At 44.2% G+C, this 25,496-nt stretch overlaps 1 long non-coding RNA gene across 2 annotated transcripts; it reads right to left on the bottom strand.

Annotated features, from left to right (window-relative positions):
* Window positions 1–9,855: 9,855 nt before the first annotated feature.
* Gm40761 lies at window positions 9,856–25,328 on the bottom strand. Of its 2 annotated transcripts, XR_872030.2 has the most exons (4): window positions 24,992–25,328; window positions 13,093–13,323; window positions 11,849–11,942; window positions 9,856–10,589 (listed from the first exon to the last, which is right to left on the bottom strand). It is a non-coding gene; the product is annotated as a predicted gene, 40761 (long non-coding RNA). The 2 variants fall into 2 exon arrangements; XR_872031.1 differs by lacking the exon at window positions 11,849–11,942 and having other exon boundaries at window positions 9,925–10,589.
* Between the last annotated feature and the right edge of the window lie 168 nt (window positions 25,329–25,496).

Raw genomic sequence — 25,496 nt, 5'->3', positions numbered from 1 at the left:
TACCCTCAGGAACAGACTCCAGAATATGAAAGCAGCAGTCATTTCATCATCTGAGATTCCTGAAACTTGTAATACAAATAAAGGACTAAGAATGGAAGATGGGGACCAGCAAAATATAACTCAGTGGATGAAGGTGCTCGCCATCAAGCCTGGAGACCTCAGTTTGATGCCCAGGATTCACATAGCTACAGGACAGAATCAATTCTTGTGTGTGGTCCTTTGACATTCATACATGCTTTGTCACATGTACATGCCCATACAGACATATCATGCACACACACACACATGTACATACATGGACATGTGCACACACATATAAATAAATATAAAAGAATACACATAAATAAGTTAAAATGTTTTTAAAGAGTAGAAGGTACATCCCAGATGGGTATATGTCTTGGCTCATAATTCTCCTCATTCTTTTGTGAGAGGCAAGGTAGAGAAGGGATCGGAGGAAGAAAGGCCAGTGGGGGAGGGGTATGGACAGTATATACAGGAATTGAAATCTTCTAATGAAACCAGTATTTTTATATGCTAACCACAAAAAAAGTAAGACTAGAGGAAAGCAACCAGACTTCCTTAAAGTATGATGTAGGCAAAGAGATCAGTTATTTTCATTGCGCTTAAATCTTTCAAAAAGCAAAATATATTTTAAAAATTCCTTAGCCAGGTTTGGTGATACAATCTTGTAGTCCCAGTACTCAAGAGAGTGAGATGAAGGACTGCCATAAGTCTCTGTTTATCCTGGGCAACATAGCAAAATCACTGTAACCAAACATAAGAAAATGGGCTTACAGAGATGACCCAGCAGGCAGGTGTGCTTGCTGGGCAAGCACAAGGTCCTGAGTTCAAATCCCTAGCAAGGACATAAAAATCTGGGTGTGGCCAGACACACCTATAACTCCAGTGTTGTGGGAGGCAGAGCCAGCACGTTTACTGGGGCTGCTGGATGGCACCCGGGTTCCAGGTTCAGTGAGAGACCCTGCTTCAAAGGGGTAAGACAGGAATAGAACATGGCCCTAACTAACATCCTCTTCTGACCTCCACAAGTATGCAAGGCACACACACCCATCACACATACATGCACAGATACCACCCGCATACACCTTCCCACACACATACAGAGGGAGAATAAAAATAAGAAATTTTACATTACACAAAAACTCATGCTGCATTTACACCATTTTACACGTATTAGCACTCGCTGCTTATCACGTGATTAAAAACTATCTACAGATATTGTTTTTAATATTTACAGTCCCTAATCTAATCATCGTCTCGACACACTATTTCCAAATTCTGTTAAGGTGTTGGTTTTAATTTTTGCATCAATTATTAATATAACGTCTGTATTTGCATTATTACTTCAAGGCGTTCCATCTTTAAAATGGAAACATGGCAAGGCTCATGCCATAGATGACAAAGTACTTTATAGCAATTTGTTTGTGTGTGTGTGTGTGTGTGTGTGTGTGTGTGTGTGTGTGTGTATGGCTTGTCTGTTCAAATATGAAGCAGTATTGTTTGTTTAACCTTTTCTTTCTTTCTTTTTTTTTTTTTTTTTTTTTTTTAATTTTTTGGTTTTTCGAGACAGGGTTTCTCTGTGTTGCCCTGGCTGTAGACCAGGCTGGCTTCGAACTCAGAAATCCGCCTGCCTCTGCCTCCCAAGTGCTGGGATTAAAGGCGTGCGCCACCACTGCCCAGCTTGCTTAACAAACACACAGTAGGATATTGGCTGTCTTCTTTCCTCCCCCTCAATAAAGCTTTCTTGCTTGTTCTTTCTCTCTCTCTCTCTCCCTCTCTCTCTCTCTCTCTCTCTTTCCTTTCTCTCTTTCTTTTCCTTCTTTCCTTCCTTCCTTCCTTCCTTCCTTTCTTCCTTCTTGGTAGTTCTGGGAGTATCCATGGTTGGTATACATACTTTTACCACAGTTGATATCAGGCTACTAAAGGCACACCGAGCATTGACTGGGGATTGGAGCCTAACCCTTGGCTTTCTGAGTTGGTGGCACCTGGCTCCTGCACACACTGCATTTCCCTTGCTAAAACTGCCCAGTTCATGTACTGTTGACACCAGACCTTTGCTGGTTATTTGCATGTACCAAAGACTCTAATGGTGTCCCCTTGCTTGCATCGATAGCGACTGAACCGGACGGTTCTGAAGCCAACAGGCTCCTGCCAAGACATCTAACTGCAACAGAGATGACACATTATGGGAACAAGGACATTCTGCAGCCAGCTGCACAGTCAGCAGCTCCTTTGTTTGGCATCTGCAGAGGCTGCTCGGTGGCTTTCCGCACGTGACATCAAGAGCTTTGCAAGAGCTCAGCCTGGAGACCAGCCGACAGCCTTCCTGGGCTCCCAATCCCAGCCCTGTGTCAAATCCTTTCATTTGGGTGGATTTCATTGTCTGCAGCTGAGTCCTGTTTGACACAATCCTGGTTTCTTACCACATACCCAGGCTAAAACAGCCTAGAAAACTTTTTTTTTTCTGAGACAGGGTTTCTCTGTGTAGCCCTGGCTGTCCTGGAACTCACTCTGTAGATAGACCAGGCTGACCTCAAACTCAGAAATTCACCTGTCTCTGCCTCCCAAGTGCTGGGATTAAAGGTGTGCACCACCACTGCCCGGTGATGGTTCCTTTTTTAGAAGACTTTTTAAAGTAGGAAGATTATAGTCTCTGAATAAAGTTTTTAAAGTAACATATTGAATGAATACAAAATTATTTTGCCTCCTGCTTAAAATTTGTTGGAGCAGGCTATAACCTATACATTAAAATTCCAAATTTAAGAAAGAATACTCTAGGGCCAGTGAAATGACCCCATGGGTAAAGACATTTCTGCCAACCCTAATGACATGCGTGTGATCCCCCAAGACCCACAAGGTAAAAGAGAACTCAGTGTCACAAGATGTCCTCGACTCCCACACACATATCATGGTACCCATGTAGACACGCACACACGAACACACACACACTTTTTTTGTTTTGTTTTTTTTCGAGACAGGGTTTCTCTGTGTAGCCCTGGCTGTCCTGGAACTCACTCTGTAGACCAGGCTCTCCTTGAACTCAGAAATCCACCACCTCTGCTTTCCAAGTGCTGGGATTAAAGGCGTGAGCCACCACCGCCCGACTAACACTTTTTTTTTTTTAATTTAAAAAAACAAAAAATGGCCAAGCGTGGTGGCACACACCTTTAATCCCAGCACTCGGGAGGCAGAGGCAGGCGGATTTCTGAGTTCGAGGCCAGCCTGGTCTACAAAGTGAGTTCCAGGACAGGGCTATACAGAGAAACCCTGTCTCGAAAAACCAAAAAAAAAAACCAAAAACAAAAACAAAAACAAAAAAACCACAAAAAACACAAAAATGTAGTACAATACTATAAAATATAAATAGTAATAACAGTGAATTTTTATGTAGAAAACATCTTTAGAGATAATTGTCATATTAAAAAACATAGCTTCACCTCTTTTATAGTCACTGTTGCTGTGGTTTGTGTAATAAACCTGAATCTTTATAGGCAGCGCTGGGAATCTCAATTGTATTCACACTCCCCAAATCAGAACCTGAAAATTAGAGTCACTAACTCAGTGTATTCAGAAAGTTTATCTGTGGGCTGGAGAGATGGCTCAGTGGGTAAGAGCACCGACTGCTCTTCCAGAGGTTCCCGAGTTCAAATCCCAGCAACCACATGGTGGCTCACAACCATCCATAATGAGATCTGACTCCCTCTTCTGGAGTGTCTGAAGACAGCTACAGTGTACTTACATATAATAAATAAATAAATCTTAAAAAAAGAAAAGAAAAGAAAGTTTACCTGTGACATCCCTCAACAGATCTCAAGCACGTTCACCCAGCATCTCTGAGCAGGCCAGGGGCTACTTGGACACTTGAACACAGAGGCTCATGGAGCAATATGTTCTCTTTCCTGTATTCTATGTTTAAGTTGCTTTAAATTCTAGAAAGCCATTTTTATTACATTTCAATTAGCATACAAAATAATATGCTCAACTATGACATTTTGATGCACATACAGAAAATTATTTCTGAACATCACCCCAGCAACAGTACCTGTTTTTAAAAAGCCAAAGATAAATTCTACAGACAGGCAGGTTAGCACATAACTATAGTGCCAGCGTTTAGAAAGCTGAGGCAGGGGAATTGCAGTAAATCTGAGACCAGCTTGGGCTACATATGGGGAAACAAAAACCAGAAGAAACAGAGCTGGCAAGGTGACTCACAGGGTGTATGCTCTTGCCACCAAGACTGGCGGCCTGAGTTCTGCCTCACATGGTGGGAGGTGAGAAACAATCTCTTGGCAATATCTTCTGACCTCCACGTGTGCTCTGGGGTTCTTGCATGAGAGCACACATGCGTGTGCGCGCACACACACACAAACACACACGAACACACACACATGTGAGTACACAGATACATGCACAAATGCACACACACATAAATAAGTAAATAAACATATAAATAATAAAAGCAGTTCTGGAAGGATATGGAGAAAGGAATCCTTCCTGGTAGAAATGTAATTCAGTATACCCATATGGAAAACAGTACAGAGGGCCCTCAAAATTTTTAAGGTAGATTTGCCATATGATCTAGCAATTCTACTATTGCTATACACTATATATGTGTATATATATTTATACTACTGCTATATACTACATATATTCATACTATTGCTATATACTATATATATGTATACACACACAAACACACACTAACACACACATACTCATTGGAACATCTCATGGTGCCCTGTTGATATTGATAATGTCCATTTTTTTTTAAAAGGCTTCTTTTATTTATATGAATACACTATAGCTGGCTTCAGACACACCAGAAGAGGGCATCAGATCCCATTACAGATGGTGGTAAGCCACCATGTAGTTGCTGGGAATTGAACTCAGGACCTCTGGAAGAGCAGTCAGCACTCTTAACTGCTGAGCCATCTCTCCAATCCTGTACATTTTTATATATCAGTTAAAAACAGAGTTTTAAAAGGCAGCACTGAAGCCCAAATTGAGAGTACCCCAGAGCAGTAGATACTTTCTGCAAAGCTCCTCATTGATCTCAAAGTCTCTCCATCATGAAACCTGTCTTTGGATATCAACAGAGAACACTGGAAAGATTAAGATTGACTCCAGCACCCAGGAAAACTGGGTTGGGGGCCGTTGCTCCCCTCCATTCCTTTCCTGTACAATGAGACAACATAAACTTCTAAGTCTCCCAGCCCATGGATCCCTCACTTACATCCTTGTGATGTTTTCCCTGCTGATATAGATTTGTTTTTCTCCTGCTAATCTGTCGGCTTGTCAGATTCTTTCATTAGGTTAGGTCACCAAACCTTCAGAAGATAAAGGGGACTCCCTTTTACCCCATACCAGATGATAGAAAGCAGGTTCCAGCAATCTAAATGAAGAGGGGAAGATGTTATCCTATAGACAGTTCAGAGCTTCCTACTCTTGGTTATTCACTTGCCTTTCAGCCAAGGTCTTCAGAGGAAATGGAGTTGCTCCAATTTTACTGAGAGAGCATCTGAAGAGGCCACTGAAAATGAGCCTGGTAAGATAGCCCTCTGGGGCACCTACCATCTCAGACAGGGATTTAGTCCACTGTGGTCCCAAGTGCTTGCTGGGAGCTGATTGTTATACTCAGTCATGCTATGGTTATCAGGAAACTCTGGTTCCTGATGCTACAAGAAATAATCAGCTTAGCCTTAGCTGCCAGACAATGACAGAAAAAAGAAGAAGAAGAAGAAGAAGAAGAAGAAGAAGAAGAAGGAGGAGGAGGAGGAGGAGGAGGAGGAGGAGGAGGAGGAGGAGGAGGAGGAGGAGGAGGAGGAGGAGGGGGAGGGGGGAGAGGAGGAGGAAGAAGAAGAAGAAGAAGAAGAAGAAAAAGAAGAACAAGAAGAAGAACAAGAAGAAGAAGAACAATAATAATAAGAAGAAGAACAAGAAGAAGAAGAACAAGAAGAAGAAGAACAAGAAGAAGAAGAACAAGAAGAACAAGAAGTTGGCACAGACTGACTTCCTGTTCAAGAATTACAGTTATCAAGGTGGTAAGCCCAGGGCATTGTGGGTCATGATCAGGATTCAGACGTCATGTGTTGGACTATATCCGTGATACAAGGTAATGGGGCAGAATCCTTGGGATTTGAAGTTACCTTAAATGTTGCAGGAATGACAGACAGACTTTGGGCCAAATGTACTGCATGATACAGATGTGTGGCCTAAAGGGTTTTTTTCTTTTTAATTTTTGTAGTTTTAAGTGTGATTTGGCCAGGTGTGGGAGCACACAATATTAATTCCAATACTCAGGGGAGGCAGAAGCAGGTGTATCTCAAGTTCAAGGCCGTCATAAGGTGCTTTGGATGAGAGCGTCCGTCCTAGGTTCATGTATTTGTATTCTTGGTCCCCAGTTGGTGGTGATTATTTGGGGGAGGTTCAGTAGGTGTGGCTTTACTGGAGACAGTGTGTCACTCGGAGATTTAAAGACTGGTGCCATTTCCAGCGCGCTCTCTGCTTTGTGGCTTCAGCTCAGGATGTGAGCTCTCAGCTTCCAGGTCCAGTCATCATGTCTTGCTCCCAGTCACGATGACAGTTATCCCTCTGGATTGCTAAGCCCCAAATAAACCCTTCCTTCTATCGTTGTCTTGGTCATGTATTTCACAGCAACAGTGGATTTGGAATAAGAGGATTTTTTTGTTTGTTTGTTTTTCGAGACAGGGTTTCTCTGTGTAGCCCTGGCTGTCCTGGAACTCACTCTGTAGACCAGGCTGGCCTTGAACTCAGAAATCTACCTACCTCTGCCTCCGGAGTGCTGGGATTAAAGGTGTGCGCCACCACGCCTGGCAAGGATTTTCGATATTTACACAACTCTCAGCTCCACTTTAAGGAAGGAGAGGAGGAAAGCCTCTTTCACTCGCCTGCTAGTCCATACCGAATACCCTAGTAAAGACACGAAAACTCCAAGCTCCGTCACGCTGCAGAGCAGCGCCAGGCAAATGAACTTCTTGGAGCCGCAAGAGACACCAAAGCAGGCCAGGAACCACAGCTACAAACCATGTTCAAGGCTGTTGGCCACAGTATCTGCCTGCACAGCCCCAGCCCGGGGACTCCTGGGCTGCTGTGCTCAGTGCATGGTTAGAGCAACATCTCACAGGAGCATAGCCCGACACAGAGGCAGGGTGGATCTTGATCTATGTCACTCTTCCTTGTTCCATATTTCCACCCTGGATAGCTCGTGAAAAGTAAATTTCATAAAATTTAAAATTCAAGGTCACAGATGAATCTAGTTCCGGTTAGTTCTGGGTAGTTCATTCTGACTATCTTGTATGGGTAAACTACCTAAGCTTCTCATATAAAGCGAGAAGTTTTCCCAGCCCAGAACCTTTTTGTCATATTGATGATTTCAGGCATTGAGACTGAATTATGAATAATATACATAAAGTGAAATCAACCCTTAACCACTCTGAAACAAACATATAGAAGTATAACAGGAAACACCCGCAGTGAGGTGTGACTGTGTCCCCCTCAAATTGCCCCCAGGATCCTATGTCCAGTTTAGTGCTGTGCCTGATGGGAAATTTTAAATTACTGTTTTCTTCATCCTGTCCTTTTTCAAATCGAATTTAACTTAACAGAAAGGTACACACTCCCATACTATACAACGTGAAAGGAACAGAACGTGGCAGACCTTTACCTGACTGGCTGACCTGTGCATCCTTGTTACAGAGACGTAACAGCATTTATAAATGGATTTACAGAGATATCTTTTCAAGGCATTACTTTTGGCAAGCTTTTTATTATGTCTGTGTGTTTCCACAATCAGTAGAGAGTCTTCGTTTTGTATTTCTTCTGTTTTATGTAACAGATACCTCCAATCTAAGTAATTTTTTTCTCCCTCTCAACTGTTTTTTACGACTTGAACAAAATGTTGCCTGCGAATCTAGTCTATTAATTTAATGCTGGTCTTCTGTATGTGACAGTGTTGTGGATTATTGATTGATCTTCATATTAGAAAGCATGATCTCTCCTTGAAAATAACTGGAGATTTACAAAGGCCTGTCTGCAGACGGAGATGCGATGGGATATGGAATGAGGTGTGCCTAGCAGAATGTGTGTAACTGTTAGGAAGAGTGGGGGAGGGGCACTCACTCGGAAGATGCACGAGATAAAGTACTAAGCATATCAAAGAACCTTGACTTTGTTTAGACATGGATAAATGCATGCATGTACTAGCTATGCACGGGAGAGACACCAGACACATAGCAAACACAGCTGGTAAACCCAACAGAAGCCAATAAACTAAACGTTGATTGGCACGGCAGCAGGACTGGATAGGATCGGAAAGCTGAAGATTTTTAATTTAATGTCTCTGTGGGGTTTGATTGAGAATTGCTGTTCTAACATAAAATAGCAATAATTACAAAACACTAAACTGAGAAAAACAAGACAACACTCTTTTTTGCTTCAGACTTGCCTTTCTTGATGCTAAGTGATAAAATAACACCTTCCAAACACCCAGTTCTCTCTCCTCTCCCTCAATGTGCCCTGGAGCCTCAAGTGCCAAGCTAATTCCTCACTCCTGTGCCAAATGATGAGCCAATTCACACTGCCATGTGAATAGCTGCTGTCATCTTAGCCTTGATTCTTCCCAGAGATGTTAGAGCATCTCAAAGGGCTGTGGGCTAGATGCTAGCACTAGGTGCCTCTGCTTCCTTTCTCGTTAGACACTGCAGATGACCCAGGAGCAGCCCTGGGGATAGAAGGGTCTCTGGCGGCCATCACTTCCAGAAGCTTGGCCTTACTGTCCCATACAAGCACATATGTACAGGACAGAGGCAGGGAAACAAGCCTCAACCCATTCACCCACCTGCCCACTCACTCCCACCCCAAGCCCTTCCAAAGTCACGTGGGCCCTTTCACTCTCCATCAACTACAAGAGGGGATGGGAAAGGGTGTCCTGGAGTTCAGAGGTCACGTAGCTCACATCTGCCCACAACTCCAGCTGCAAGGAAGCTGCCTCCCACCTATGGCTTCCTCAGGTACCTACGCATTCATACACATCCCACATATGCACAGTACACACCACACACTTGAAAAGAAAATCAAACTAAAAGTCTTTTGTTTCTGCGTTATTCCTGCCTGCTATACAAACTTCCTGGCTCTGCCTAGAAATCCGTAGTTACTAACAAATCCTTTCCCCGTATGAGCTGACTGCCAGGATCTATTCTGCAGAGATAGAAAGGTCTAGACTAGTCTGCCCTGTTAATAAACTCAAGGCTGTTTATTAACTTGCTTATTAATGTTTTCAATACTGCTTGGCTGATAACTTGTCATGTCACTTCCCTCGAAGCCTCTGAACTCCTGGTCCCTGCTTCTGACAACAGTCACCACCCTGTGGTAGCGCATCCACATTCCCAAAGACCCCTAGAAACTCCGCATCCCTCATTACCATCATCAGAGGAGTCCTATCTTGGGGAATTTTAGTTGCGAACAAAGTATGAAAAGATTCCATCGGCATTTTTTGAAGAAAAATATTTAAAACATTTCCATTTCCTGAGACGTTCCAAGATGTTCTACATGTGTGAACTTAGAATCTACAGGCTGCCTGAGGGAAGGTCCTCGTATAAAGAGCAATCTCGGTTCCCAGGAAATGTCATTGGCTCTGCAGTAATCAATAGCACATATCAGTTTTGTTGTGTTTTCTTGTATTTTAGAGACAGGGTTTCTCTGTGTAGCCTTGACTAGCCTGGAACTCACTCTATAGACCAGGCTGGCCTCGAACTCAGAGATCAGCCTCCCTTTGCCTCCAGAGCACTGGGATTAAAGATGTGTGTCAACACCTGGTTCATTTCCATTTATTTTATTTTATTTTTCCTTTTTATTTATTTCTTTTTACCTGACAAGGTCTTACCCTGTGTCCCTGACTGGCCTTGAACTCATGAGTTCAAACCTAAGCCTTCTGCTGAACAAACCACACCTCACAGACGTCTAGATCCGTTCATCTGCTCCCTGTGCATAGGGAGAGATTCTCTTTGTCCTCCTATGCACATCTTTACTTAATACCCCGGCTGTTCTTTGGTGGCAACACAATGTGTGGAGAGCTTGAGAGAAGGTTCCAGAGGCATTTTCCAGGGAAACCAGCCTGTGCTGCAGCTCTACTTCTGAGAAGAGACTCAGCTCCTCAGAATGCTGCCATGACTGTCTGTGGCCCTACCAGCTGTGACCCTGGCCAGCTCCAGCCTCCTCAGAGTTGGGTGTCCTGGGCAAACTCTGTTCTTTGTTTTCGGCGAATGCAGAGAATGTTCCCACAATTCATTTCTCACTGCCCTTTTCTGGACCTCATTGGGTTGAGATTCCCAGCTCCTGCTGATGTGGCCAGCTGACTATGCAGCATGAATCACCGTCTTGGGGCAGGAGACATGGCTAGGCATTTAGGAGGGCTTGCTACTCTTCTGGAAACCCTGGGTTTGAATCCCAGCACACATATCAGGTGATGAGCCAACACCTGTGCTTCCAGCTCAGGGAATCTGATGACCACAAGGGCCTCAGGGAGTTCTCTATTGCTCCTCTGACAGCATCTGTAACACAGAATGGAAGGCGGTTGTAGCTGCCTGTTGCTTGAACTGTTGCTGTACACATCTGTGCAGTAAGAAGCAATAAAAGGGACGCCCAATGTTCTAGGTGTATAATAGATGACAATTCTTTATCCCCACCCCAAGAAAAGCTGCTCTCAAGGTATTTATCCTTAGCCATCATCGAAACACAACAAAGACTGTACTGAAACTAGCCATGGTGGTGCAAGCCTGTGATCCAAGCCTCAGAAGCTGAGGCAGGAAGGTCTTCAGTTCAAGTCCAGCGGGTGGCATGGCTCAAAAGTAGACTGCATGTCTGACTCATCCCCCAGGAACACAAGAAACTAAACATGAAGAGCAAGGGCTGCGCTAACAGCCCACCTTGCAGTCAGAATGGTTATCATCAAGTAAACAAAGACCGCAAATGCAGATGGGGACATTTGGAAAGAGGAAGCCTAATTTCCCAGTGGTCACCACCAGGTAAACTAAGGGCCACAAATACTGATAAGGACTTGTGGAAAGAGGAACCTTAATTTACTGCTGGGGTGGGGACTTTTATCCCAGGGCAGCCACTGTGGAAATCAGTGCGAAAGTTCAGGAAAACAAACAAACAAACAAACAAACAAAAAAACCAAACCTAGCTAAAAGTAACTCCCTCACAGTCTAGCTCCACCTCTCCTGGGTATGTGCCTAGAGTAGAGGAATCTGAGTCAGCGGCTACCCACATCCATGATTATCGTTGTTATTCACAGTAGCCAAGATATGGAACCAACCCTGAATATTTATCAACAGATGGAAAGGTGAAGATAACATGACACCTATATGATTTATTATAAATGTATGCATTTTAAATAGAATCTTACCAGTCACAAGAAGAGTGAATTATATTGTTTACAGGAAAAAGGGTGGAATCAAGTAAAGTTAAAGAAGCCAAACCCAGAAGTACAAACAGCACATTTTATCTTCTGTGAGGGGTTTAGATTGAAGTGTTAACATACATTGATGCATATAAGACATGAAAACAGAAGGCAGATGTGAATTGGGGAGGAAAGATGGAAAGGATGGAAGGGTGGGGAACCAGAGAAGGTATTGGGCAATAAAGTCAAAATACCACACATTTTCCCTCACATGCAAAATGCACACACACACACACACACACACACACACACACACACACACACACTTCATGTGACATACAGGCAGAAGGAAGGGATCCGGTGGGGTGGAGAGGCAATATGAGAAAGTAAAGTGGGGCTGAAAATTACCATGGTTACAGTGATGCACATGTGTGAAAACGGTATGGTGAAGCCCATCATCTTGTAGGCTGTGTCAGCCAATCAGTAGAAAAGCAGGGACGCCCTGGGAGGAGGAAGGCGAGGTGAGGTGACGCTGCAATTTCCTGGACCTCGTGAAGGTACCATTTCTGGAGAGCTCACAGCAGATAACTACAAATCAGGTGTATTAACAGCATTCAAGAAACTCACGCCTTTAATCCCAGCATGCTTGAGGACAGAGGCAGGCAGATTTCTGGGTTCCAGACTAGCCTGGTCTAACAAATGGAGTTCCAGGACAGTCAGGATTACCTAGAGAAATGCCTTCTCAAAAAAAAAAAAAAAAAAAAAAAAAACAGACAAAGAAAGAAAGAAAGAAAGAAAGAGGAAGGAGGAGAAGGAGAAAGAGAAAGAGTGAGAGAGAGAGAGAGAGAGAGAGAGAGAGAGAGAGAAAGAGAAAGAGAAAGAGAAAGAGAAAGAGAAAGAGAAAGAGAAAGAGAAAGAGAAAGAGAAAGAGAAAGAGAAGAAAGGAATGTGTGGTACCAGAGAGAAGAGCACATTTTCTCTCTCTCAAGCAGAGGTGGCATAGTCGCAATCACACGATCACGGGACTCTGGGGCTTATGTAGTTCATTTAGATTCAGAAAAATAATGAAAGGGCATGGAAAGGGTTGGGTGGCTAGGCACGTGTGTTGGGGTAGATGGTGGAGACTAATGTCATAATGAGCAGGGTGGCTGCAGTTGGTGACTAACTTGTGTAGCATCCCATCCACAAAGACCAGTGCTCCTTTGGCCACTGTAGGAATGTTGGTTTTGTGAGTTGATTGAGCCAGAACAAGGACACTAGAGTGTAAAACAAGTAACGGACAGCATTGGGTTGCTTCAGGTTACCTCGTTGTACAAACAGAAGCAAAAGGCACTTTCTTCTGCTGTCTTAGACTAACGGGGTCTCTCTTAGGGTTGACTGCTAGGCGTCTTCTGTTTGTGGAAAACTGGTTGTGAGGATTAATCTCAATGGTTAGTAGGACAGAATTTGGAGTCATTGAGGAGATAAATCTCTGGGTGTATAGTAAGGGATGTAGGAAGATTCATCCTAAATGTCAGTGGTACTGTACCAAGGGATCCCAGGCAGCATAAAAGGAGAAAGGGAACTGAACACCAGCAGCCATCTGACTGTTGATGTAATGTGACCAGCAGCCAGCTCATGTCCCCGTAATTTCCCACCATGATATACTGTACCTTCAGAGTTTTTAGATCAAGCAAATCCTTCCTTCCTTAAATTGCCGTTCAATTTTGGGGTTTGTTGCTGTGAGAAATGCCAGCCAAAAGCAGCATGGGGAGGGAATGGTTTCTTTGGCTTACACCACTATGTCCCAGTCCATCACAGAGGGAAGTGGGCAGGAGCTCTGGCATGGTCTGAAGCAGGGATTGGCTTGTTCTCCTTGTTCTCCATTCCTGTCTCTCTCTTGTCTGTGAAGATACAAAGAGAAAGCAGCCATCTATAAGCCTGGAGGAATCTTCTCCAGAAACAGTTGGTGGCCACGCTGATCTGGTACGTCAGAGCCACAAGGAGCACATGCTTGTCATTTTCACCACCTGGTCTGTGGCATTTTGCTACGGCATCCCGAGCCAACAAACTCATGAGTCAAATGTGTTGATACTTTTGCAGTGAAATAATGTTTAAACTAAGTGCGCTAAAGACAATAAATACTATTCTTATTTATAACAGGTCACTAAGAGAAGTAGTTAAATATAGATCTTAAAATACCATAGTGTTTTATTCTATTCTACATACTAAGATTGAAACCAAGTTAAAGGCTCTTTCTCCTCAGCTGTTATACATGCAGATACATTGTACCAATTTCCTTGTAGAGCAGGATTTGTCTATTACGTCAGTTATCCGTCACAGATGGACAGCCGGTTATGCACCAGGGAAAGAGACACTTAGGTCCCTGACAATCAGTTTCTTATCCTCAAAGCCAGTAATGGAGAATCCATCTAACATGTGACATCTCCCTTCCTAGGCAGATAGCCTCCTTCTCATGTGCTCATATGACAACATCAGGTGACCAGAAATGATCTCTTTTTCTTAGAGAGATGTGCACCACAGGCTGCATCCTTAATTCCAGGAGTGCGTGGCTCATTACGTACCCAGTTCGTGCTTCAGTGAGGGCATGGACAGAGATCGACACCAGGAATACCAACAGGGAGCTTTGCTGTTGACAAATAAATAGTTCCACCACCAATGTTTACCTAAGACAATGCCTAATGAACGTAGCAGAATCCGAGTGGCTTCACTATTAGTGGGAACGATTACACGATATACTTCATGATGACTGTAAATTCAGTGGGTAGCTGTGATAGGTTAAACATTATATGATTTGTTATGTAGTGGCTACTTGCTTGGTCAAACTCTCCCTGGCATTGTGACATTATCTTGTAAATGTGATTGGCATTCTACAAGCATCCGACTTTAAGTAAAGGATATTAGCTTGTCAATGTGCTATGCAATGATTATGTATATACACATCAAAAATATTCTATTGATTTTTGTTTTTATGAGAAAAATCCAACCTAGCATGTTGTGCTGGCTGGTCTTCTGTCTGCTTGACACACAAACTTGAGTCATCGGAGAGGAGGGAATCTCAATTGAGAAGATTCTGTGAGATCCAGCTATAAGGCATTTCCCCAATTAGTGATCAATGGGAGAGGCACCCAGCCCTTGGTGGGTGGCGCTATCTCTGAGCTGGTGGTCCTGGGTTCTACAAGAAAGCAGGTTGAGCAAGCCAGGGATAGCAAGCCAGTAAGTAGCACTCCTCCATGGCATCTGCACCAGCTCCTGTCTCCAGGTTCCTGTCCTGACTTCCTTCAATGTTGAACAGCAAGGTGGAAGTGTAAGCCAACTAAACCCTTTCCTCCACAGCTTGCTTTTTGATCATGGTGTGCCATTACAACAATAGAACCCTTAACTAAGACACACACTAATTTTCTGAACGTTCAAACTGCTCTTACTTTTTGGTCTTTAATTTATTTTATAAGTTGCTTCTGACCAGTGATTGGTGGCATTTTTCACTTCAAGACTGCTTTTACCATGACAGCTCTGTCCTCGCCATAACAAAAGGCTCCTGCTTTTGGTGCCTTGGGGATTTTGTAATCGCTGGGAATGGATTTCGGACCTACACCTGCCTCCTGATGAAGTGTCACGTGTTTTGAGATGTGCTTGTCCTTGTTTGAATAAGTACTAAGACAGAGTGTTCTCTGCAGGGAGAGTTCTTCCTGCCCCCCACTTTGGTTGCATGTGGGGGCATTAATAAGATGACAATGATCTCATCCTCCTGGCTTGACTTCCTTGGCTGAGGCTCCACAGAAGTGGCAGCGAGAGACTCCAGATGCATTAGGCAGAGCTGGCCGGTGAGCTTGCCCAGGCCCTCAGACCTACACGTTCAGAAGGAATCCTTCACACTCTACAAGAGCTTTCTTCTCTTTTCTTCTTCTTCTTCTTCTTCTTCTTCTTCTTCTTCTTCTTCTTCTTCTTCTTCTTCTTCTTCTTCTTCTTCTTCTTCTTCTTCTTCTTCTTCTTCTTCTTCTTCTCCTTCTCCTCCTCCTCCTCCTCCTCCTCCTCCTCCTCCTCCTCCTCATCTTCCTCCCCTTCCTCCTCGTCCTCTTCCTCTTCCTCTTCTTCTTCTTCCTCCTGCTCCTCCTCCTCTTCCTCCTGCTCCTCCTCCCCCTCCTCCTTCTTCTCTTCTTGCTTCGGCCCCACTCATTCTGGCCAAAGATTTATTTGTTTGTTTGTTTGTTTGTTTGTTTATTATATGTAAGTGCACTGTAGCTGTCTTCAGACACACCAGAAGAGGGCATAAGATCTCATTACGGGTGGTTGTGAGCCACCATGTAGTTGCTGGGATTTGAGCTCAGGACCTCCGGAAGAGCAGCCAGTGCTCTTAACCGCTGAGCCATCTCTCCAGCCCCGGCTCTTGCTTCTGTTAATTACCTTTCTCGTTCTTGTGAGCAAAGACTCAACGTAAATCCATGAAGTTGGAAAGGCTTATTTGGTCTCAGGGTTCCAGAGTTTCAGACCTCCGTGGTCCACTGATGCTGAGCCTGTTGTGAAGGGGACTAAAAGGCAGTAGGTGTGCTCAGCAAAGGAGGGTGCTCACCGCATGGCTGGCAGGAAGCAGACAGCAGCAGAAAGGGTCTGGGGTAAGATACAAATCCAGGATTCATCTTTAGTGACTTATTTCTTCCATCCAGGCCCTATCTCCTAAAGTAGCGTTTACTAGCTTGGAGCAAGCATTCAGCTATGGGAAGGCAATAGCCCTGGTGAATATGCTTTCTTAATCTTCTGAATATTTCATCTGTCAAAAAGACTGGACAGACTGACGGCCAAGAGACTCCAAATACCTAAGTCCTGTTCTGAAACAAAACATGCACAGAAAACCACTTGGGACAAAGAAGCAAGTTCCCTTTAGACGGGTTTGATACAACCATCAGTGGGCCACATAGACTTGCATGTATTTTGCCCAGATTAGACTCGGCTCATAGGTTGTCTTAGTGATGGTTTTACTGCTGTGAAGAGACACCATGACCAAGGCAACTCTTATAAAGGATAACATTTAATTGGGGCTGGCTTACAGGGTCAGAGGTTCAGCCCAGTATCAAGGCAGGAACATGGCAGCATCCAGCCAGGTATGGTGCAGGAGGAGCTGAGAGTTCTGCTTCTTCATCTGAAGTCTGCTAGCAGAATACTGGCTTCCAGGCAGCTAGGATGAGGGCTTTAAGCCCAAGCCCACCGGGCACACCTCCTCTAACAAGGCCACACCTCCTCCAACAAGGCCACACCTCCTCCAACAAGGCCACACCTCCTAATAGTGCTAAGGCCAAGCAAACGCAAGCCATCACACAGGTCTTCAAACCTAGCTCTGGCTCCACATCCGGAAGCCTATAGCCCAGCCATAGGTGATGTGGAAGGAAGAAGCTGGGGCTGTCTCCTTGCCGCTAGCATCTCTTGAGCTTTGTTCTACTTATTATCCAGCCCTATTATGCAATGGGTTTCACATCCATCCCCATCTAGTCTGACTTTGAGGGGGATGAAAAGTACCCAAAGACTCAGCCTCAGCAGAGTCTCCCCACCAGCTATTAATCATGGAGAGCCTTCCACAAGAGCAGGCTCTCCAGAAACCTGCCTGAGGGAGTCATCCTGCTTTTGACAGAAAAGCAAATCACGCGGGAGGGTGGAACTCTGAGCCACTCGTGGCTGACCCAGTGGATGCCATATGAAGTACTGTATGAAGACGGAGTACAGGAAAACAACCCATCTTCTAACCAGGGGCATCCCCTCTCAGAGAATATAGTACAAAGAACAGTGCTCAAGGGACCGGGGACAGAGCTTCCTGGTAGAACTCCTGCTTAGCATGTGCAAAGCCCTGGCTATGATCCCTAGCATTGTTAAAAACCATACCCAAGCAGGATCGACTGCAAACATAGTTGCTCAGACCTCTTTTACCTTCTGCCTCAGAGGAGGTAAATATTTTTCAGCTTGGGTAGCAAATTAAAGACAGCGGTGGCGTGGCGACAACATAGGAATCTGCAGACCTCAGCAGGCCCTCTGTAGTAGAGGTCACCCCCAACACCGAAGCACAGCCCGCAACGAGCTTTCCTCATCCTGTCTTCTCAATTAGAATCTTGGCCTGATGCTCTCGTCTGTTTGTGTTTCTTCCAGGAGTGTCTAGACCTTAGATCTAATTGCCCTGCTTGTTAGAACAACCCGCACTAATGGCATTCCACCAGGCCCTGTCATCTCTGACAAGCAGCATCCTTTGGCCCAGATCTGTCTCCGTCATTTCACTTGTGCCTGGATCTGTCTGGGAGAAAGGTCGTTTTGCTATTTGGCGAGATCTGGGCTTACTCTCAAGTCTCACTGGAAACTTACTGCTAACATTAAAAAAAAAGTCATTTGTTAATTAACTGGACTTCTATCTCTGATGAGTGGCACTCTCTTATTAATTATCATATGCTAAGTAGTATGAAACACCACCCCCAGTGTAGTTAATACAGAAGCCACTTTGGGTACTGATGTAAGTAAAGGCTTGATATGTCCTATAAATGACAGGTTCAAGAAGAAACAATTTAATTTAATCTCTATCTAGAAGCCAAGAAACTGCTAAGACCATGTTCAAGCCTGGTTTGATGTCATTAATTTGAGGAGACCAAGGCACGAAGAGATGCATGCGATAAAATGTTCCGGATTACGTAATTAATAAAACTAGCTTTTGAACTTCAGAGAAGTTGCTGAGAGACACTGTATACAGCTGGGCCTCAACAGAGCTCCACTTTACCGAGGCCATGAGGACTTCTGGGACCGAGCTGCTCATACCTTAGAGGGGTCATTCTTGGTCAGGATTACTCTACTCTAGCCAAACAACTCCCTTGCTAATCCTTCAAGAATCTCAGCATACCATACTTTAGGGCACCTGAAACCCCTGTCCCCACAAACTTCCGACTCTAAATAGCCTCAAAGTTCCCCCCTAATACTTCTTTTGGAATCAAATACCACCTCACCTCAATATAGTCGCCTTTTCCTTTCTCTACACATCATGGCCCTCCTCGCCGCCAGTCTTTTCCTCTGAATCATAGCTCCTCATGGCACATACTAAATATTCCATTGTCACCAATATATTTGTGTTTCATACAGGTAAACTGGACTGCCATGTTCACCACTTTAACCAGCTCCTAGAACAGGCCCAGCACATGGTAAGCACTCAATAAACTTTTACAGAAAACAAGGAAGCAAGGCAAGAGGTTGATGGAGTCAATAAGATTGTGATGTTGGCTGTCTGATCAGTAAGCCACCACCTTGTGTGATTTTTCACGACATTCTTACCTGTAACTTCCAAGATTTGCTGTGTCATTTCTGGAATTGGCTAAGAATCCTACCTCTAGCATTCTCAGTGCCTGACAATTGCTTATGTATCTGTTACGACACTTATCAAGCCTAGTATATATAAATCGCTTAACAGGGCCAGCTTGAGAGTGGTGTGGATCAGATCTGTACTGCCAGCACACAGGAGACTTACACACACACACACACACACACACATACGGGGGGGGGGGGAGGGAGGGAGGCAGGGAGGGAGGAGGAAAGAAAGAAAGAAAGAAAGAAAGAAAGAAAGAAAGAAAGAAAGAAAGAAAGAAAGGAAGGACAACAACAAACAAACAAAACAAGCCAATAGCCAGGCTATGAGCTCCGTGCTTCCTGTGGTTTATCTCATTAGAGCGCTACAATGTTCTTTAAGAGAAAGTGTGTACAGTGTTTATGTGTTGTGAGCCTTAGGGGTTAGCCAGCCACAATTAAATGTCTTCCTTTATAAGAGTTGTCATGTTCATGGTGTCTCTTTGTAGCAATAGAGCACTGGCTAAGATACCCCTTAGACTTGGAAACATGCTCTGCCTGGGGCCCCCAGTGGCCACACCTGGCAGACACTCAGAAGTATTACCCACCAGGAACCCACAGCCACCACACACTCCTACGATCTACAGAGGACAACAGAAACCGAGGGACAGAATTCCATCCAACAAAGACAAAGCTAGGAAACAACACCTAGAATCACAATCATCCCAAACCCAGATGCCCAGACACCAGCACAAAAACATAATCACTAACCCTGAAGAAAATACACCTCCACTAGGCCGGGCATGGTGGCGCACGCCTTTAATCTCAGCACTCGGGAGGCAGAAGCAGGTGGATTTCTGAGTTCGAGGCCAGCCTGGTCTGCAAAGTGAGTTCCAGGACAGCCAGGGTTATACAGAGAAACCCTGTCTCGAAAAACAAAAACAAAAACAAAAAAATAACCCAACAATAATATTCTGCTGTACTCACAGGTCACTTTGACACTTCCTGACCAGTCGTCATTGGACAAAGCTCCCTACTGCAGGAGATGGGAATAAATTCAGAAATTCTCAACTGGACAGTGAGCAGAAAATCAGTCCTTGGAACACTCAGCCCTAGAAGGTTTTCTTCAGCAAATCTCTTCCCTCAGGGCTCGTGGAAGAAGAGTCAGAAAGATTGTAAGAACTACTGTGTGTGTGTGTGTGTGTGTGTGTGTGTGTGTGTGTGCACGCATCAAATGTGTTCCTGTGCTTTTCTTTGGCTTTTTTTTTTTTTTTTTTTTTTTTTGGTTTTTCGAGACTTTTTTTTTTTGTTTGTGTTCTCCAACTCCATTTGTTGTAGTTGCTGTTGCTAAGAAGAGGGGTGTGGATTTAGGTATTTAGGTGAGCAGGGAAGTTGGGGGCGGGGAAGACCCAGAAGAAGTTGGGAGAGGGGGAACGGTGATCAGAATACACTGTACCAAAAAAAAAAAAGCTACTTTCAATGAAAATGAAAATTGTTAAAACAACAACAACAACAAAACCCCAAAAAGTCAACAAAAGACACAGACATGAATTTCACAAGAGGTCACCAAAATGGCCAATGAAATTTGCATATATTTAAATCCGGAAAATGTGAAGAGCTCTCAATTAACACCTCAAGGTTAGGAAGTCCAGAAGAGTCACGCCATCACAGAAGTCATCTATCCAAGAACCGTCCTGCTGAAATTCCCGACTTAGTCAAGCTCCTGCTCATTAACGTGGAGCTAAGGTCTGAAGCACGCAGCGCTCACATAGCTTGAGTCTTCATTAAAGGAACAAGAAAGCTTGGAAGAGGTTGGGGCTGAACTGTGTCCTGGGGGGTGCGCTCGCGTGGCCAGAGGCAGCTTCTCCTTAGCGGCTGGGCTGCTGGCATTCAGGACAGAGATCAATAGGGGAAGTCTCAGCAAGTCTCCCAAAGTGACTCCTTAATGACAGGTAAGGCACTGGCAGTAAAAAAAAAAAAAGCTCAAGGTTGTACTTTGAGTATTCAAAGAAAATCGATCAAAAGGAAACGCCTCTGTGGGTCATCGCCCCACCCCTCCCCACACCCGCGTGGAACAGCCCCACTCCTGCCCCGGGCTTGTGCAATGCGAATCATTCCAACTTCCAGGCAGGCCTTTTCTTTCCCGCCGCTGAAATCGAGGCTTCTCTCCAGCCTGCACGGTTCCCCATTCTCTTCAGGGCTGGGGCGCGCCACTACGACTCTTTGCGTTTCCTTTGGTCGTCTGTGAACTCACTCCTAGGAGTCTTTGATCTGCAGAAACTTCTGGATACACTTTTTTCCCTCATTTGTGGGAGACCCAGAGCTGCTCTTTGAAACAGCCTCAGCGCTGGGTTTCACAGGAAGAACGAAGGCTCTATCTGAGGACCAGATGGCTGACTTCCAGCGCTCCCCTTCATCTCCTCAGCGAGGGCGCCCAGGGTCAGAGTCCTTTGATGTCAGTCGTTCTAATACAGTGGCTCTCAACCTTCCTACTGCTGCGACTCTTGATACAGTTCCTTGTGTCATGATGATTCCCAACCATAAAATTATTTTCGCTGCTACCTCATAACTTTATTCTGTCAATGTTATGAATTTTTGGAAACAGAGGCTTTCAAGGGTCGCGACCCACAGGTTGAGAACCCCTATTTAGTACTAAGCACAAAAGCATCGATCACTGTTGTCTTCAAAACTGTGAGCCTCTCGGTGTTGTTTAGTGAAGAGATTTAAAAAGCAAAACAACAACACCCCCCACTACAAAGAGCGCTTTCCAGGGAAAATAATTTCCAAGTGATTTTCTGTTGTAAAGAGGGTCTCACTATGCAGCTCAAGAAAGCCTCAAACTCCCAGAGACCTGTCTGCCTCTGCTGCTTCCCAAGTGCTGGGGTTAAAGGCATGTATCCTTATTCCCGTTCCAAGTGAATTTTTTAAGGTGTTTTAAAATTGATACATATGCATTGTACAGTGATAAGTTTTGTAAAGACATTTTCATGTCTCTATGGTCATGTGTTTTTAATCATACCATCATGCCTTCTATTGCTCCAGATAATCTCTGATGTCATAGATGTACAATATCACATATGTATATATATATATATATACACATATATATACATATATATACACATATATACATATATATACTGTATATATATTATTAATTCTAGATTGTACATATAACATTGTATATATATCACATATATATGGCACTGCATATATATATACTGTATATATATGCAGTATATACATACATATATATACCGTATATATATGCAGTGCCATATATACGTGATATATATACAATGTTATATGTACAATCTAGAATTAATAATGAGAAAAATGTGATATTTGTTTCTCTCTCTTTCTCTCTCTCTCTTTCTGTCAAATCACAGTAGTATATTAGTCAGAGTTCTTCAGTATGGCAGAACCATAGACTGAATATAAATGTGTGTGTGTGTATGTATATGTATTTATATTTGTATATGATGCCTATGTATATGACATATATGTGTATGGTATGTATATATATTATGTATATGATATATATGGTATATATGGTATATATGTATGGTGTATATGTATATGATATATATGTATGAAACAAAGGGATTATTAGATTGGCTTACACAATAAGGGTGAGTTAGTTCTACAATCATTGTCTGTATACTGAAGAGGCAGAGACTCTAACAGCTATTCAGTCCACAGGCTAGATATCTTGGCAGTCCAATCTGGTGCTTAAAACCTGAAGGAATATTAGAGAGTTGCTGGTGTTCATTCCACACTGGAAGAGCAACTACACAACTCCCGTGTCAGTGAATGAGGAGAACAGCAGCAGCAGCAGCAGAGTAGATGCACGTACCAGCTAGGAGTTAAGAAGGGCGGGCAATAGCAGCATGGCTTCTCCCTTAGGCCTCTTTATATGTGAGATTCTTGGGGATAGGGTCTTCCCCACCTCAGTTAAGTCTTCCAGGAAACACCCTCTCAGACCTGCCCAGGAGCAAGCCTCTTGAACTCACTTCCAACCAAGCTGAGATAAGCCATCTGGCATGGCAGCTTCCTTCCTTAACATTCTGCTAAGGCAAGGCAGTGGTTCTCAACCTTACAAATGCTGTGACTCCTTTAATACAGTGCCTCATCTTGTGGTGATTCCCCCAACCATAAAATAATTTTCTTTGCCACTTCCTAACTGTAATTTTGCTACTGTCACGAATCATCTGTAAATATCTGTCATGCAGATGATCGTAGGTGACCCTGTTAAAGGACTGTTTGACACCTCTTCCCCAAAGGTGTCTGTGATGGTTTGCATATGTTTGGCCCAGGGAGTGGCACTATTAGGAGGTGTGACCTTGTTGGAGTAGGTGTGTCACTGTGGGTGTGGGCTTTAAAACCCCCACTTTAGCTGCCTGGAAGTCAGTATTCTGCTAGCAGCCTTCAGATTGAAGATGTAGAACTCTCAGTTCCTCCTGCACCATGCCTGCCTAGATGCTGCCATGCTCCTACCTTGATGTTAATGGACTGAACCTCTGAACCTGTAGGTCAGCCCCAATTAAATGTTGTCCTTTATAAGACTTACATTGGTCATGGTGTCTGTTCACAGCAGTGAAACTCTAAGACAGTGTCATAACCTACTTGTGGAGAACTGCTGACCTAGGATCTTGTGGAGGATTGTGGGAAGTCAGGGGGAAACTAACAAAGATTCTTGAATAAAAAAAGAAGTTCTTAAAAGTTGGATAGGGTTTTCAACAAACTTTCAAGACAGGTCCACTGATAAATGTCTTCTGCTGTCCTTCATATGATGATGGTATAAATACTCTCCCTGTGGCTCTTCGGCCATTGAGATGAGGAATGGACACTTCCTGAATGAACAGCAACATTTTCCATCAAAGCCCACAGGCTCTCTCCTTTCCACCCTGGAGGTGATAGCCAACTATAAAAGCACTGACATTCTAGGAGTGCGGCAATTATGGCCCAAAGAGTGTAAGAAGTGGCACAGTTGAAGCACATATTATTTCACATCAGGAACTGGCATGGCTGGAGCAAGTGTTATTTTTTACATTTGTGGCATAAGAATATGGATCATAAATTTCATATGAGGCTAAATTACAACTCCCATTTCCCTAAGTGCACTGGGTCAGGCTTGTATTCCTCTTCAACATTAATAAAGTATGATGGCGGTCTCCAAGAGCATCTCTGGTTGATGTTAGTCTCAGGTCACGAGCAAGGATGAAGGAAGTACCATGAAGGAGCTAGAAGACCAGAAACCCCTCTCTTATTCCCATTCAGATAATTTGTAAAGCATCCTAACAGTGTGAGCACTAACCCTTTCTTCTTGGAGTAAAGCATAGGAATTATCCAGAAGCAACATTTAACAGCCGAGAACATGACGGCATACCTCACAGACCTGAAACTCAGTAACTCTACCTGCTTTCTGAGTCTTTACCAAACAATCATCTTTCATAGGGCCAAAAATATTTTTCATTCATTCATTCACTCACTCATTCATTCATTTAGTTGGCTAGCTGACCAGTTTTTGTTTGTTTTGACAGTTTCACTATGTAGCCAGAATGGCCTCAAATTCATGACCCTACCTGGCAAGTGCTGGGATCGGAGGCCTTGTACTGGCCCATGCATTCTATAATAGATTTTAAACCAAGTTGTTTGTGTACATGGCCTCTCCCACTTTGCCCCCATGGGCTGAGACACCCCAGAAGCAGCCCTGTTAAGACTTCTGTAACAATATCCTAATCAGGCTCGGCTTTTTGCTCTCTTCATTTGTTAGTACATCACCCAAGTTGTCAAGTGTATGGCATGTGGGACCTGTGCTACCAGACAGGCATGAGAACCGGTAAGGCTGAGTGAGCCCAGACCCTGGGAATCTCAGAGATTTGAGAACGGCAGGGGTTGAGCCACTTTCTACCTGTATCTGAGCCTGCTCTGGGACAAGTAACCATGACACCCACTGAGAGGACCGTGGGCAGTCAGTCACGTATGTAACTCGGCACCTGGAGTCCTTCCCCATGCAAATAGAGCACCAATAACATCTCAAACATCAGCCAATGGAAAACATCTACCCCCTAAATCCTATCCCATTCCCCAAGATTTATAAAGCCCCATCTGAGTGGAATAAAGCACACAGTGACTTCACCAAGGACTGTCTGACAGTGGCTGTCTTTACTGAGCTGTAACACATGGGGAAGAATTCTCTCCCCCCCTCACCCCCCCAAAGCATTCACCCCTGGATCTTGGACCCACCTGGCTGACCAGGCTCATGCCACCACCTCTGCCGCTGGCGTTGGCACTGCCACTGTAGCTGACCGGTGACCCAGGAACCCAGCTGCCTGTCCCTCACAGGCTGCCCAGACCTCTTTGCTTCTCTTCTAAGATCTGTGACACTCCCGGCATTTCTAGCCTGACTGGAGCCCCATGGAACCTGCTTCTCAGTCTTCTCTCTGGCACACAGAGGCTTCTAATTCCTCAGAGGGAAGACAGTCAAGGTGTAAATCTGATTAAGATTTTTCCTTCTTAAAGATCATCCAGTACATAGGGAAGCAAATACCAGTTCCCCGGCTCGTATATCGTTTGTGATCTGGCTCCGTCTTGCTTATTTTAACCTCTCCCTTTACGACACCCAACTCTGTGTCGAAACTACTGGAAATTTCAGAACCCTCAGTGCTCCCAGTGCTCCTCCCACTCTTGCTGTGTCAGATAGCTTTCTATGACTTTAAACAATAACTTAGAAATAGAACTCACCCTGTGC

The sequence above is a fragment of the Mus musculus genome, chromosome 10 (assembly GCF_000001635.26).
Source record: "Mus musculus strain C57BL/6J chromosome 10, GRCm38.p6 C57BL/6J".
In the NCBI taxonomy this organism is placed as follows: domain Eukaryota; kingdom Metazoa; phylum Chordata; class Mammalia; order Rodentia; family Muridae; genus Mus; species Mus musculus.
The sequence above is the reverse complement of the archived record's forward strand: the minus strand, read 5'-3'. Positions and strand labels throughout refer to the sequence as shown.